Raw genomic sequence first — 15147 nt, 5'->3', positions numbered from 1 at the left:
CGGCCTGCCTGTGAACCCAGCGTGAAAGCAGCAGCACACTTTAGCACGAGGAGTCCCGGCGTCCCTCGGCTTCCCCGCTTGCCCTGCTCCTCACGGCGTCCCCACAACCAGGGCCTGTCACGCTGAGTGTGTTTGGCCGACATGTACTGAGTGAAAAACAGATACCTGATGCCTATCGCCTGAGCCTTGCAGAGGGAAAGGGGGGAAGGAAGAGGCCTGCCTCGGAGACTCCCGGGCAGGTCCCATGAGCAGCAGGTGTGTGGCAGCGGGAGGACACCCCCAGCCACGCGCGGGCTGAGCACCCCCCCACTGGGCACACGGGCCTGGCCCAGCCCGAGGCTGAGACCCGGTTCAGTAAGGGGCAGGTGCTGCTCTGGGGACGCCCACAAGTGAGTGAGAAGGATGATCGGGAGGCTTCCTCTGTGAGGCTGGCCCGTGAGCAGAGACCAGAGGAGGCGGCACAGGAAGAGCCGTACAGATAGTCCAGGCACGTTCAAAGGCCCTGCGGTGGGGATACAGTTGGCATAGTCTAGTCTTTGAAGAGGGCCAGGATAATAGGCCCTCAACAGAATACCAGTGAAGGGAGTTCAGCCACATATCAGAAGCATCTACACCACGATCAGGTGGAACTCAGCCTCGGGATGCAAGGAGGAGTCACATGCACAGATCAATAACTGTGATACACCACATAAAAAGGAAGAAGAGTAAAAACCATGTGATTATCTCAAGGAGATGCAGAAATAGCATTTGACACCATCCAGCACCCTTTCATAATTAACACATTGCGTACGAGTGGCAGGAATTCTTGTCATTTCTAAACAGCATTTAAATTCCCCGGCACGCAACATGTTAAAAACTCACAACCCATTGGGTATAGAAGGAATGTTTCTGAACATAAGAAATTCCACGTATTGCAAGTTCACAGGCAATGCCATCCTCAGTGCTGAAAAGTTGAAAGCTTTTCCTTTAAGCTCAGGAACAAGACAAGGATGCCTACTCTCACTACTTTTATTTAACACAGTACTAGAAGTCCTAGCCACAGCAATCAGACAAGAAAAATAAAAGGCATTCAAATTGGGAAGGAAGCAGACTCACAGACATGGAGAACAAGCTGATGACTGCCAGAAGGAAAATGATGGAAGGATGGCTGTCAAAGGGGAAGGGGATTGAGAAGTACTAACTGCCAGTTATAAATTTAAAAGGCCACAGGGATATAATGGAAAGCATAGGGAATTTAGTCAGTAATATCATAATAACTTTGAGTCAGGACAGGTGGTTACTAGACTGATCATCGGGATCGCTTTGTAAGACATATGAATGTCGAATCAATGTGTTTGTACATCTGAAAATAAAATAATACCGTACATCAATTATTCCTTTGGAAAAAATAGGTAAACATCAGGGGAAAAACAGTAAGAATAATGGCTGATTTCTTATCGTAAAGAACGGAAGCCAGCAGAAAGAGGAACAGCATAATTAAAGTACAAAAGGCAGAGAAGAACTGCCAACCAAGAACTTTACACTTAGAGAAAAGATCCTTCAGAAATGCCTGTCAAATAAAGACAGTTTTGTACGACACAGACTGTGATCGTCCGTCACCCGCTGACCTGCAATACAGAGGACGCCAGCGTGAGTTTCTCAGGCCAAAGGGAAGAGCTCTGGAAATATGCGAGTATAAAATACCATAGTTTACACTTTCTTTTAAAATAAAATACACGACGACCTCTAAAAATATTATGTTTTAATTAACACAAGACTTAGAGAGTTTAATACTGCAGGAGTAGCAAAAGTACAAGCAAAGGTAGCCCAGAGTGAAGGGTAACAAAAGGACACGTACATTTCAAGTCTCCCCTATTTTACGTAAAGTGACCCGATACTGTGAGGAGAGTGGGGCACATTAAAGGCGAATACTCTCACCCCTAAAATTACCAAAGATGTAACGTGAAGAAAGCCAATAGGGAAACTCAGGTGAAATAATAAAATATTTTACTAACACAAAAGGAAGCCAGACGACAGCGGTGAGGCAGACAGACCGCAGGCAGGAGGACGGCTGGGGGCCGCACGGGACGATAATCAGGCGCATCGTGAGGAGCACAGGCCGCCCCATCACGGGCGGAGACCCGGAGACCGGATAAAAGGCCAGAACCAAGGGTACGCTGTCTACAGGAGGCGCGGCTCACACTCAGATACAAAGTAAACTGAAAACAAAGGGGTGCAGGAAACAGGCGCAGTGGAAGCACAAAAACCAAAACTGCAGTGCTTACAACATCAGTCAAAACCGACTTCAAACGGGGGGCTCGCTAGCGGCACAGAGGGAGGGCCTCTGCGCTCCGTGGGAGGACAGGGCCCGTGTCAGCGCCATGTGCCAACAGCCGGTCTTCAGAACACCATGCACGGAAATGGACAGATTCCTTCTGCGAAAGCACACGCACAGAGCAGGCTTACCGTGGACAATAAAACAACATGTAACACCATAAGGGAAGAAGAAACTGTGTTTCGCGTACTTGCAGCTATCAACCTACATGGGCCCTGCCCTGCATTTAAGCCTGAAACATCCCGGGGCTGGATTTGTTTTTCCTTTTTCGGGAAACAGTTGTGAGATGGCAGAAAGGTGCTAATTGTGAGGTCAGTCCCCCCGCGCTGTGGGGAGACCTCAGCAAACAGGGGGGCCTTGGAGCGGGTGTGTCTGCGGGCGTCTGTGTGGAATTCCCCCCGAGGGGAGAGGAGGTCACTGTACTTCAGTTCCAGCGGCCACAGGAGAGGGACGTGTGCTTTGGACCCTGTCGGGAACGGATGTGTCCCCATGCCGAGTCACAGTCTCACCTCCCCAGGGGGGAAGCCTTTACCTGCACTATCTCCAGGCTCGAACTACTAAACAAAAAGCAATAACAAGCATGGCTTGGAACCAAACTCAGGGACAGAAGCAATTAAACATAAATCGGCATCTTGGAAAAAGTCATTTGCGGAGACAGTTGTCCCCTCAGCGTGAAATATGGAGGGAACACGTTAAAGCAAAAATTAATGTAATCAACACCCAACCTCATTCTTTTTAGAGAGAAGGCGATGAGATGCTTCATTAGGCCAAGTCTCAGCAGGAAAACATGGAGTTCTTTCTGAAGAAGAGCTGTGAGGATCAGAGAGACGAGGGAGAGGTGGAGAGGACGAGGGCGCACGTGGCCCTGGTCGGTGCAGCAGCGTGAGAACAGGATCCTGGCTGAGCTACGGGCGGGGAGGGGAGGGCTCCTGGCGCCCCGTCCAGCCCACACTCACTGATACCCCACAGGCCAATGGGCCGGATCCACGCACACAGCCTGCGGGACAACACCAGGCTCTGGGACCCAGACACACAGACCCCAAACTGATTTGAGACCCAGAAATGGCCGAAACCGTGCTGTGTCCCACCCTGCATTCCCACACCTGCCCTGGGCCAGTGAGCAGAGGTACCACTGCGGAAGGGCGTGATCTGGCCTCTCCAGGCGCCACGCAGGAAGGCCAGCGGAGCCTCCCAAACACCTAGGCATGAGCAGGGACAGATGCCGTCCCAGATCCTTTTCCTGGTCACTTCCTGACAATGTCCGGCCCCCTTTTTAGGTGTTCTCTGCTCACAGCCCGGGCCGCTGTTCCGGATTACAGCCTTCAGTGGCTTAGATCAGGGCAAACACCCGGCTCACGGTCCTGGTCGTCAGTCAGAGGTGGATGTGACCCAGGCTTGTGCAGTCAGAACAAATCTCAGGACAGCTGCTGAAATTTGATACAGAAACACCCTTGCTGCTGCCCCTGTGCAGTGTGCAGGCAGGAAACCTAGTTCATGGGAGCCACCGTGGCTGCAAGAAGGAAGGCTGCTAGCCCAGGGACAGAGCCACACGCAGAGCAGAGCCCAGCGAGGACTGCAGGAAAGAGAGCCCTGGTCGTGCCGTTCCTGAAGCTGCCTTCCCCTGACCTCCCGTCATTTCTTCTGGTAGGAATAAACCCCGTTTCTTCCATCGCTGGTTGGAAGCCTGCTGTTGTTTGATGTATGTGTGCTAAGCATCTGACAAAGAGGAGGGTCAGAGATGGGGCAAGGCCAAGAGAGAGAAGAGAAGGAAAGGGAGAAGAACGTTAGAAGAGGGAAGAAGAAGAGAACCGCAGAGGAGTCGGGGGCAGTGCGGGCTGGTGCGCCCATTCCTCTCATTTACAGACGACACGCTGAGGCCCCGAGACTGGAAGGGACTCCCCTGGGGCCATGCCACTGATGTGCAGCAACAAGAGCACCCAAGGGTCCCGGCACCGGCCACTCCCCTCCGTCCCCCAGCCGGGACTACGGAGCAGCCTCGAACGTCAGGTACTTCCTGCCCGTGACCGAGAATTTGGGAAGCGCGCGTAAGCAGGAAGGAACACGGCCTTGGGTTCACCAGCCAGCACAGCCCCTGTTAACGGTCTACCACGTTCCTGGCCGTTTCGTTCTATATTTAAAGAAGATGTTTAGAGTTGGAAGCACTTGGCGTTTTATAATTTTATTCCAGGTTTTCTCTAAGCATAATTTCATAAGCATTCCCCCATGTTACTGTATGTTCTTCAGAAACATCATTTTTATGACGCGATATGATTCAATCACGTAGATGTTTTCTAATCACTTAATCATTTTCCTACCATTGGACATATTGCTTGTTCCGCATTTTTCAACATACATTTTCAGAACAGTCCAAGACCTGTTCCTTGTATAAAACTTTTCTTACTTAAGATTATTTACTCAGAACAGAGCCCCCAGAAGTAAAATCTTAGGGTCAAAGGGTAGGAATTTGGGTTGCCAAATTTATCACCTAAAAATGCAGGGTGTTCAGTGATACTGTAATTTCAAATTATTTGTTGTGACCTGAAATGCAAAGTCCACTGGGCGTCCTACCTCTCCGGTAGCAACCTCGGTGAGAATATTTTAAAGGCTCGCCTTTCCGATGCCCGCTTCACCCTCACACACACGTCCTCGGATTAGAGAAGGAGAGGGCGAGATTGTGTTTGACGTCTTATTTTGTGGCAGGCGCTGCTCTAAACTCCTGCCACCCCAGTGTGTGCAGCGTCACGCTGGCCTCCACGGTGAGGCGCTACGCCAGCCCTCCTTGCAGAGGGGCGAGCTCAGGTAGGCGGGGTGAACGCAGGCCCAGGACGGCACAGCCAGGACAGGGCACCCAGCTCTCCCCGTGGCGGCCGCAGGCTCCACGTGACGTCCGGCCCACGTCCGGCTCCGAGCCAGCCCGACCAGCGGCACAGCCTTCCCCAGCTCCACAGACCCCTCGTCCTCACCGCACGCGAATGGGACAACGTGTGGGAAGACGAGGCAGAGAATGTACACGACACGTCACGGAAACCGTTTCCTAACGGCACTGGGAACCGGGTCTGCGGCTCCCGGGCCCCACTCGCTGCCCGCAGGCCTCCACCCCTCATCCTCCTCCCTCTCCCCACCGCCTCCCTGCTCCCGCGGGGACACGCGGAGCTCCTTCATCTCCACCCCCAGGCCTCCACGCCCATCACGCCACTCAGCAAGCAACACTCCCCTCCCGGGAAGGAGAGGGAAAACTTAAAAGTTCAGTCCTATCTAATTTATCTATTTTAAAACATCAAACAGTGAGGGGGTTTATTCCTCCTTCTCCCCCTCTCTCCCTCCCATCAGTGCCTCTGCAGGACACGAGGGCCTCCCTGGCCCAGCAGGGACCCCAGGTGAGCAGGAGGGACACACCTCAGCAGCCTGAGCCCAACAGACAGTGACTGGGCCCCTGAGGCCTCGGACAAAGGTCTGGGAGGGCAGGACAAGGAAGCGCACCCCCCTGGGTATCCTGTAAGGCTCCCAGGGGAGGTGCCACTTAGCTGCCACCAAGGGACTGGCAGGCATCGCTCCTGTGGGGACGGAGGATGGGGGGCACTGGGGAGGGGCTGCCGTCCTGAGCATATGAAGTTCTCCGTAACCTTCTCCCCATATTGATCGGGAACTCACTGGTTCACGCCCAAAGGGTCATGGGTGGAGCTGGTGTGGACCTTTGGGGTCTCCACTTGGGGACCATCCTGTGCAGCTGGTGCCCCCCATTGCTGGGACTGTCCACAAATTGTTCACGAAATGCACCTAATGTTGTAAAACTGCTCATAAAGATGGATCAATCAGCACAGGCTAAAATAATGAGTTCCCCGCACCGGGAGAAAAACGGGGCCCCTTAATTAGTGTAGTGATTTCGGGGCTGTTCGTTCTGAAGACACAAACAGGCATCTGAAGGCCTGTCCTCCTGCCACCCCTGCGGGAAGGAACCTCATTAAAACAAAGAAAATATGAATATTTAACAGTGCGATCTACCCACATCCCTTTTACTTCTTGGCGTAAGCCGCTGACAGCTTCAGAACTTCCCCCAAAAGATGTACAAACCCCCCGAGTGCAGAGCTGTCAGAGCTGGGCTTTGATCCACCGCTCGGTGCGCCCAGCTCGGGGCTTCAGGGCAGACGCACAGCCTGCTCCCCACACCCGCGTGTCCTGCTCTCACCTGGCTGCCCGCCTCCGACCCCGCAGGGCTCGGAGCCACGCGTCCCCGCGGTCAGTCCCACGCTGTCCCTTTGCTGCAGAGAACTGGGGGGTGAGCCGGAGGCCCCGCGGCAGTGTCTGCTGGCTGCCAGGAGGACCCAGGGCGACGATGCCGGCACATAATACGCCACCAGCAATGGGGACTTCACGACCTCATCGCTACGACAGACTGGGAGGCCAGGGCCCCGGGACAAGGGCAGCTTCCAGAAGTCACACACGAGCTGGTAGCAGAGCCGGGGAGAGGACGCCCTACTCACTGTTCTCCTGGGGACTCGAACGTGTTCCCATTGTCGGCCTCCAGGGCGGGCACACTCTCCCCTGCTGACACGGCCTTTGAACCTGGGCTTCTCTGCTCGTCACCTGCAGCTGCACAGGGTCCCGTGGCCCGCCTCTGGGCCACCTCCATCCCTTCTCGACTAGACACGGGTCTTTCTCTATGTGCTATGTTATTTTGGATTCCAAGAGACAACGGCTCACACCCATGGACTTAAACCAAAAAGGGATCTTATCACTGAAATGCCCACCGGCGGGACTTCAGGCCTAGCTCGATCCAGGGGCTGGGCCAGCGGCGTCAGAAGAGGGCCTTTCCCACGCGCGCTGCCCTCAGACAGCCCCGTTCTCGGGTACAGCGCCCTATGGGGGTGCGTGATGCTGCCGCAGCCCCTGCTTCCGCCGCAGTCCCAGCGCCTCTCGGGGGCTCCGGTCACAGGGTGGCACGCCCACCCCGAGCCAGCCTCCGCCCAGGGCTGTGGAGGAGGACGGCAAGCTGCTTCCTCCGAGGGCCCTGGCGCCCCTGCTCCCAGCTCTCCCGGGAAGGGGGAAGGGCGGGCTGTGCAGGGGCCTTTTCAGCCAGGACGACATTCCACTGGCCAGTCTGTTTCCTGTCCTGGAGGACAGAGAAACGTGGCTTCGGGCAGCGAGCGCACAGTGGAGGCCCGCCGGCCAAATAAAGGGTCGCGTGGGGTCACGCGGACTCTCTGCAGGTGAACTGCCCGCGTGGAATATCGGCAGCGTTCCCGGAAATCTCCGGGCTCAGCAGGCGTGGCGACGCACCTCTGGTCGGTCTTCACCGTCGTCACCCGGGCCCGCTGGCCGCCCCTCACTCAGGCCTGGACGCTGCGCAGCGGAGGCGGCTCGGGCCCCCACGCTCCTCCTGCCCCGGAAGCCTGGCCACACACTCGGCCCCCACGCCCGCCCCTGAGCAGAGCCGGGCAGGAGCCAGCTTCCTCCCTCTCCCTGTATCACACAGGCTGCGGCCGTCAGACAGCGGCAGGAGCTTGAGGAAGCTCACCTGGGTGGCCCAGCAAGTGGCCGTCAGGGACGGGTGGCTTTTGCCCGGGTCCTGCCCTGGGAGACGCTGAGCTCTGTGGCCCACAGTGCACAGGCAGGTCAGAGCCGGTGGCGGGTTTCCCTCCAGCACCCCCACCTCCCTGCCGCCCCGGGGTGCGGGGGTTCGGGGGGACCAGGATGTGGTGTCAGGCCCCGTATAGGACCCAGTCCTGCCCCGTCACCCGCAGCCGCCCCCTTCTCCACTGGCCTCCCAGACCCTGCGCCCCGCTTCAAACCCGTCACCGCTCCCTTGTTAACGGGGATAAAATCCAAACTCTTGGCCGAGACCCAGGAGGCCTTCGGGGCTGTGTATTCCTCCTCCCCGTGGGACCCACATCAGCCACGCCCGCTCTGGGTGTCCGGCCATTCCACCTCAACCTTGACCAGACACAGCGACCCCCTCCACCCGTGGCCCGCGGCCCCGCAGCCTAGCATGGTGCCCGCCACACAGAGGGGGCTGTGGAGAAGGGACGGAGGGAGGGGAGGTCCTTACAGACCTCACCTGAAATTGCGCAGGGACCCTGGGAGTACGAACGGCACGTCACAGGTGATGGAGTCAGCGCGTCTCCGTGGCCGCAGCGGGGCCGCGGGGCGGAAACCCGAAGCTCAGAGGCAGCGGGGCAGCAGACGGAGGGCCCGGGCGGCCGCTGCTTCCGGAGGGGACGAAAGGAAGGGGCCAGAGCAGCCTTTCTTCTCACCGCTCATTTTCTTACTCTCCGGCCCAGAGGGATGAAAGCGAGTGGATTTGTGTTTAGAATCACAGCCACAGCGCAAGGCCGTTGTATAAAGACATTATCTTCCCCGTGAAACTTTGTCAGTTCTTAATGTCAAAAGCACGCAAAGTGGATGAAAATATCACAGGCAAGCAGCAGAGACGGTCAAAATGACAGAACACCACCAAGCCTGTGTATTTATCCCTTCATTTTCACCTCCACGTGAGACCCCGGGGCGGGGCCCTGAGCACCTTCTCACCCTGCCAGCCGGCCTCTTGCTTGGACAGCGTCCACTCCCTGAGCCAAAATAAGCAGAGAACGGCAGCCCTCTGCCTGGGCGACATTACCTGGCACTCCCCCCCTGGGTGCCACAGAGGTCCCCAGGGAGCGGGCAGGCAGGGGCTGTGGCGCGGGGACGGGGCCAGCTGCAGGTCCCCACTCCCCACAAGGCCCAAGGCCCGGCTGCCTCCCGCTGTGGGCAGTGCGGGGAGAAGCGCAGGGGGCCCCTCGGCCTGCTTTCTCTCCGCGAGGACGGTTTGGGGTGTTCTCTGTACCTGAGTTACGGACATGCTGTCTCAGTTCTTCCTCAGGGCAGCCCATGAGGGGGGAAGACTGGCCTCCCGGTTTTACAGGTGAGGAAACCATAGCTCAGAGGCCAAGCAGCTCTCCCGGGGCCTGCAGGTACCTGCCTGGGAGGAGGGTGTGTGTGTGGCGGGGGAGCTTCAGCATCGGGAGGGGCCCTACCTGTCAGGGAGGCAGTCAGCCCTGCCCCACCCCATCTCCTGTCTGGCCACTGTGAGGGTGACCCTGTCCCTCCCCTCCTCCCAGATCTCACACTGGGCAGAGTCTGGGTTCTTATTTTAGATACTGTGACAGTTCTTAAAATAGCCATCAAAGAGGGAAAGGTGAGCCCTGTCCCTGGGCACTGAAGGCAGGGCCAGAGCAGAGCCACCCGAGCACCCATGCAGGGGCGGGGTCCCTGCGCCCCCCTCACACCCACCCTGAAGTGTAGGCGCCACGGCTCCCGGCTCCAGGACCTCAGGGCCCGCGGGCAACAGCTGGGCGGGAAGTGCAGAGAAAAACTAGCAAAAAGCCAAGGATCTGTGCACGCCTTAGGTGACAGAATTCTGGAGTCCAACAGCCTGGCAGGAGGCTGTGGCCAGCCACTGATGGGGGCGCTGGGAACCTCAGGGGTCGGGGAGACCCCCACCCCACCCCACCCCAGGAGTGCACCAGGGATGGGGCCCAGGCCATGCTCAGGGGCTTTAAGACTCTGAACATGTGGGTTCCAGTCGACAGGAGCCTCCGCTCCCCAGGAATGAGGGGCGTGCAAGGTCCTTGGTCACGTGGCCCTGACCAGGACCCTGGTCCGGAGTCCACCAGCCTGGCCGCCCGCCCACCTTGGGGTGAGGGCATGAGCCTAGCCTTGCCCACAGGGGCAGAAACCGCACAGCAGACGCGCTCCTTCTCAGCTGCACGCGGGGCCCGCACGAGGGCGGCGGGGACGCCCCTTCCCCGGAGCCCGGGTGCCCTGGGCGTGAGCTCTCACGGCTGCATGACAAGTCGCTGCAGACCTGGCCGCTCAGAACAACACACACTGTGCACCCCATGTTGTCCGCGGCTCAGGCATCAGTGCCTGCTGCGTGCCCACCCTTGAGTCTGGCTTCTGGGGACCCCGGGAGTGAGCAAAGTCCCCAGCGTCCTGCCCCCAGCAGCCCCGCTCCGCTCCTGTGGGCTCAGCTTACAGCTCCTCGGCTTCCCGGATGGAGTCGCTCCCTCCGTCTCCCATGGGTCCTCCCCTGTCCTCTGCCTTCTGCTTTCCCAGCTGACTGCCTCCTCCAAGGAACCCAGCCGTGGCCCCGCCCCCGGCGACAGCTCAGGCTCTGTGTGCTCTGGGATCCTCTTGTCCATCCTCTGGTGGTCCCAGGGACCCGCAGGGCTCTCCTCCAACCCCACATTTCTCATGAGTCCATTTTCCCACCAGCCTTCGTCACTGTCCACGGTCACAGCCAGGCACAGTCGCGGGGGAGGCGCGGGGGAGGGCGGTCCCAGCCCGGGCCCCTCACGACGCACCTGTGCTCCCGGCCCCTCCCCTGACCCTTCCTTGGCTGCCCCTCCGGGCCTCAGCCCCCTCTTCGTGCCCGGGCTGCGGCCTCCGTGAATTGGAGGAACCGAGGCGACCAAACTCTTGAGCAACGTGACAGCCTCCCTGTGGCTCCTAAGCCGCACCCCCCCAGGTGCGGAGCTTCCAGCACGCAGGCAGGGTTCTCCCGAGAAACAGGGCGGGGACATTTACTACGAGGAGGTGACTCATGGTGACAGAGACCAAGACGTCCAGAGCCGGGTGCCCCTGGCTCCCCGTCCACATCGTGTCCGTTCAGTTCATGAAACCGCGACTTCTTGAAGATCAGAAATAGGACAGTGCCCTCGGTCACACCCACGGAGCCCACGCTTGACAAGAGGGCGAGCCCTCCTGCGGAGCCCACTGTCACACCCTCCCCACGGCTCCCGGGACCTCCACGCTCTTGGATGGCACAGCTGTCCAGCCTTGTGCCACGGAACAGGCCGCAGCAAGGGGGCCGGACGCGCCCTCAGACTGCGTGCAACGCAGCGTGTGACCGTTCAGCCGGAGCTTCTGACCCCGCCCACGTGAACCATTCATCCGCCGAGACCGTGGCGCTGTCCTCTGGGACGACCCGGGCTGCCCGCCCGCGCCAGGCTGATGAAAGTACCAATGTCAGCTTCTCCCGGCCGGGGCCAGAACTACGCCCAGCGTGACAGGTTGACAAATGGCTGGCCGCTGCCTGGGGGCTGGGGGGGGCTGGTGGGCCCTCGGTAATGCACAGCTGCCAGCGGCCGAGCTGCCACAGGCTGGAGCCACCCTGGTGGCCCCTGGTCCACGCGCACCGGCTGTGGCATGTCGGTTCCACGAGTGTACCCAGGGGAGCTGCCCTCCTCAGCCCTGTGCTCCAGGCGGGGGCGCGGTCACCCAACACTGCCCTTCACGTCTTCCATTCTCCCGCCGTGGTGCCCTCCCCGTACGCCCCACCTGCCAGGTACTTCCAGCTGGGACGTCAGGGACTCTGGCACTCTGAGGACACCAAGCAAGTCCAGATGGGGACACAGGGTGACCTCTGCGGACCAGCCTCATTCGGCCCCAGACATGCTCCCTGACCCTCTGGCCTGGCTCACACGCTTCTCACAGGCAGAGCAGAGCACGTAGGCCGCACCTGCTGACTAGCTCCCATCCCAAGCTCCTGGCTCCTGGTGTTAAGTGGGGCCGGGGTGGAGCGAGGCAGGTGTGCCATCGTAAGGTCAGGGGAGCCTGTCGCTCAGGCGGGGCCTCACCAGGGCAGGTGCCCAGCGCGGCCTCTGGACTCCCACCCCAGGCTCGCCATGCAGCCCTGCCCCGACTCAGTCCCAAGCCACCAAGCCTCTTCAGGGATTTGGTGTCCTTGGGGAAATGGCGTGCCTTAGTGGCTCTCCTAAACCTGGTCCTTCCTGACAGCGCAGTTCTGGGGCGATGGTCAGAACCTGCCGCCTGGCTGCTGTGTGTGGTCCACAGACACATTTGTTCAGTGCATTCAACTGAATCTTTTAAAAATCCTTGCCAACACACAGAACTCAGGAGAGATTCCATGCAGAAGTGCAGGCTGCCATCTTCCCTCAGAAAACAGTGCCACTAGGCAGCACTGCAGCCCAGTGTCCCCTGAGAGGCACCTGCTCAGCGGCTGTGCTGGGGAGGGACCTGCACACACTCCTTCGCTCCAGCCCACGGCGCCCCGCGGGCCCAGCCGGCGTCTGTGCCAGCCGACGCCAGGGATCTGTCGTCCTCATGGTCAGTCTTACCTGAACGTGTCCAAGCCTCATCTTGGGAAATGGTCACCACGGGGCAGTGGACAAGACCCGGCCGTCTGTCTGTTCTGTGGGAAGAAGCTCATGGACTGAGGGGCCTTTGTGGATGTCCCCATTTTGAATGGCATGGCCGACTGTGACCCCCTGGCCATGGCCTGGTGTTCTACAGCAGCTGTGGGGCCCATGCTCTCCCTCCACGGGGAGAAGTACTAACCCTTCCTGAAAATCACTGGCTGACTTCGTCCAACCTGTGGGGGCAAGATCAGTCTCAGAGTTATTGACTTACTGGCACGGATAACACAGCCCACTGGTTGAAAACTAAGAAGTGATGACTCTCTACTTCTTCCTACCATCTACCCAGATGCCACGTCCCCAGCGAGTGAGCAAATGAGGGGGTGAGTTTTGGTTTGTTTATCCTTACAGACCTTTTCACGCACACGCACATGCACATGCACATGCACACGCACACGCACACGCAAGCAATGCCCGGCCTTCCGCCACCTTTAACTCAAATGGCGCACGGCTCCTTCACTTTCCCTTTTACCTAAAACACACACATTGGAGCATCTTCCGCGCAGCTGCAGGGAGCAAGCCCTTGTTCCTGCCCACAGTTGGGGGGCACCCCAGAGCACGCGTGCTCATGATTGCCCCGACCCGGCCCCGACCCGGCCCCGACCCCCGGCCTCCGGGGCTGTTCCCGGGTATTCGCTACCACAAGCGGCGCCGCACCAAACAGCCTTGCCCGCACTGCCTGGTCTAGCTCACCAACGGGCGACTCCCCCGCAGAATCTCTGCCACCACCGCGTCCCGACTCATGCAATGAAGGGCCCCAGGCCCTCCCTCGAGCCCCTGCGTCTCCCACCTGCACGAACACCACCTGAGACCCTCCAGACGCCTGAAGCGCATGCGGTATGCAGGCCCGTCGCCTGTCACACCCCTCACGACTCTCCCAGATTAAAGGCCGGCATGTGGTCTCCTCCGCAGCTCTGCCCGCAGCGCTGTTACAAAGTGCAGGTCGGGGAGAGCGTGGCAAATTAGATGATTTTTTACGTTAGCTGTCCTTTGAATTATTAGCAGTGTTAATACAGCACAGCATGCTCATAACTAGCAGGCCTTCTGAATTTATTATATATACGTTTGCTTGTTCCTTTTAATTACCCGGCACTCTGGGTGACTGAAATGACGGGGAAATGTGTCGGGTGGTGACAAAATGCGCCAGCCTGCCAGAGGAGACAGGGAGAGAGAAGGGAAGTCCGAAAGTGCCGTCAGATTTTCTCATCGCATTAAATGCATAAAAGTTCCTCAATGTATTATTCATGTTGTAACAGCAGCACAAACAAATCATGATTTACTGGGTGTTTTAATATAGCCTGTTAATGTTATGCAATACAGTGGGTTTTAATATTTAATACGGCCCGTGAAGTCTGAACTTTTTTCAAGAGAGACCTTGTGGTTTTAAGTAAATTAGACACCGTAGGTGACAAATAAGTCCCTCTGAGTGTCCCTGGAGGCAGGAGGCCTGTAGGGAGTGGCCAGGATTCAGAGGCAGGGGTTGGCTCTGGTGTCCAGAGTGTGGTGGCAGGGCCACACAGCTGTTGTTTTGAGACATGTGTCCCTCTGTCTATTCAGACCAGCACCTGTGAGGGCAGAGCCATGGGCTCTGTCCTGCGTGGGTCCTGTGGCCACCACAGTGTGTGTCCTTTGCTGGGTGGAACTTAGTGGGGCTACAGCTGTCCCGCCCTCCTCTGGAGGTGAGCGCATGACCCACGCCAGGCCGTGGGAAGTGTCCTGTATCAGTAGGGTCAGGGACCCGGGGCTTTCTGTCAGAATTCTGTGAGAATGGCATTTTTAAAAAACTACAAACAATTATTCCTCAGCTTTAGGACCAGGAGGTCAAACACTTAGTTAAACCCCCATTTAGGTCCAATCTGACGACTGAGCCCCAAGGGCGAGAAGAACCCCTTCTCCAAGCCCTAACGCTTGCACATTAACCAAAAACACAGACCTGGTTGCAGGAGGGAAACCAATTCACACATAGGCATGCATGAATCTCAACACATCGATCAGCAGAAATAATGTGTTAGTCCTGAGCATTCACAATAATGAAAAACAGGGTTTTTTCTCTGCATCTTCTGAGGCTGGAGCAGCAAGAATCTGAGTCCCCATTAGAAAACTTAGCAGCACTTTCCATGACTGCCCCCCACTGTTCTTGCAGAGTGGGGCCTGCCAGCACCCACCCACACCCCACGGGCCAGCTCCCTGTGGAAAAGGGGGGTCAGGCATGCCCCTGGGTGGGGGTCTCCACCCCCTCCCCGTGCTCCTGGAGGAGGCAGAGGGGGCCGCAGGGCACTGCAGCCAGCTCTCCAGCGCTTCCCCACGCTGCTCCCGCAGGCCCTCTGTTGGGGGACGTCACAGGTCCTGTCTTTTGCTGTCACAGTCGCCCCTCCTCCAGGAAGCCTACTGCGCTTACCTAGCTGCACCCACGGTGAGATCAGGCAAACTCCAAGGGGGGTCCCTCAGAACGATCCTCAGAGAAGAGCCTAGGGGGGCTGTCAGGGAACGTAGGCTGCCCAGCGAGGCCTGGCTTCCAACAAACGGCAGTCAACTTTCTGCGGGGCTTCTTGGGGACATCCCGTGCCGGGGGGCATTGCACGTTCCCTGGAGGGCGCTGGCCCCTGCCACACTGCCTCGGTTTACTGGACACAGGACCAA

Source organism: Furipterus horrens, unplaced genomic scaffold (assembly GCF_987537825.1).
Source record: "Furipterus horrens unplaced genomic scaffold, mFurHor1.1.pri manual_scaffold_13, whole genome shotgun sequence".
Taxonomy (NCBI): Eukaryota; Metazoa; Chordata; class Mammalia; order Chiroptera; family Furipteridae; genus Furipterus; species Furipterus horrens.
The sequence above is the reverse complement of the archived record's forward strand: the minus strand, read 5'-3'. Positions refer to the sequence as shown.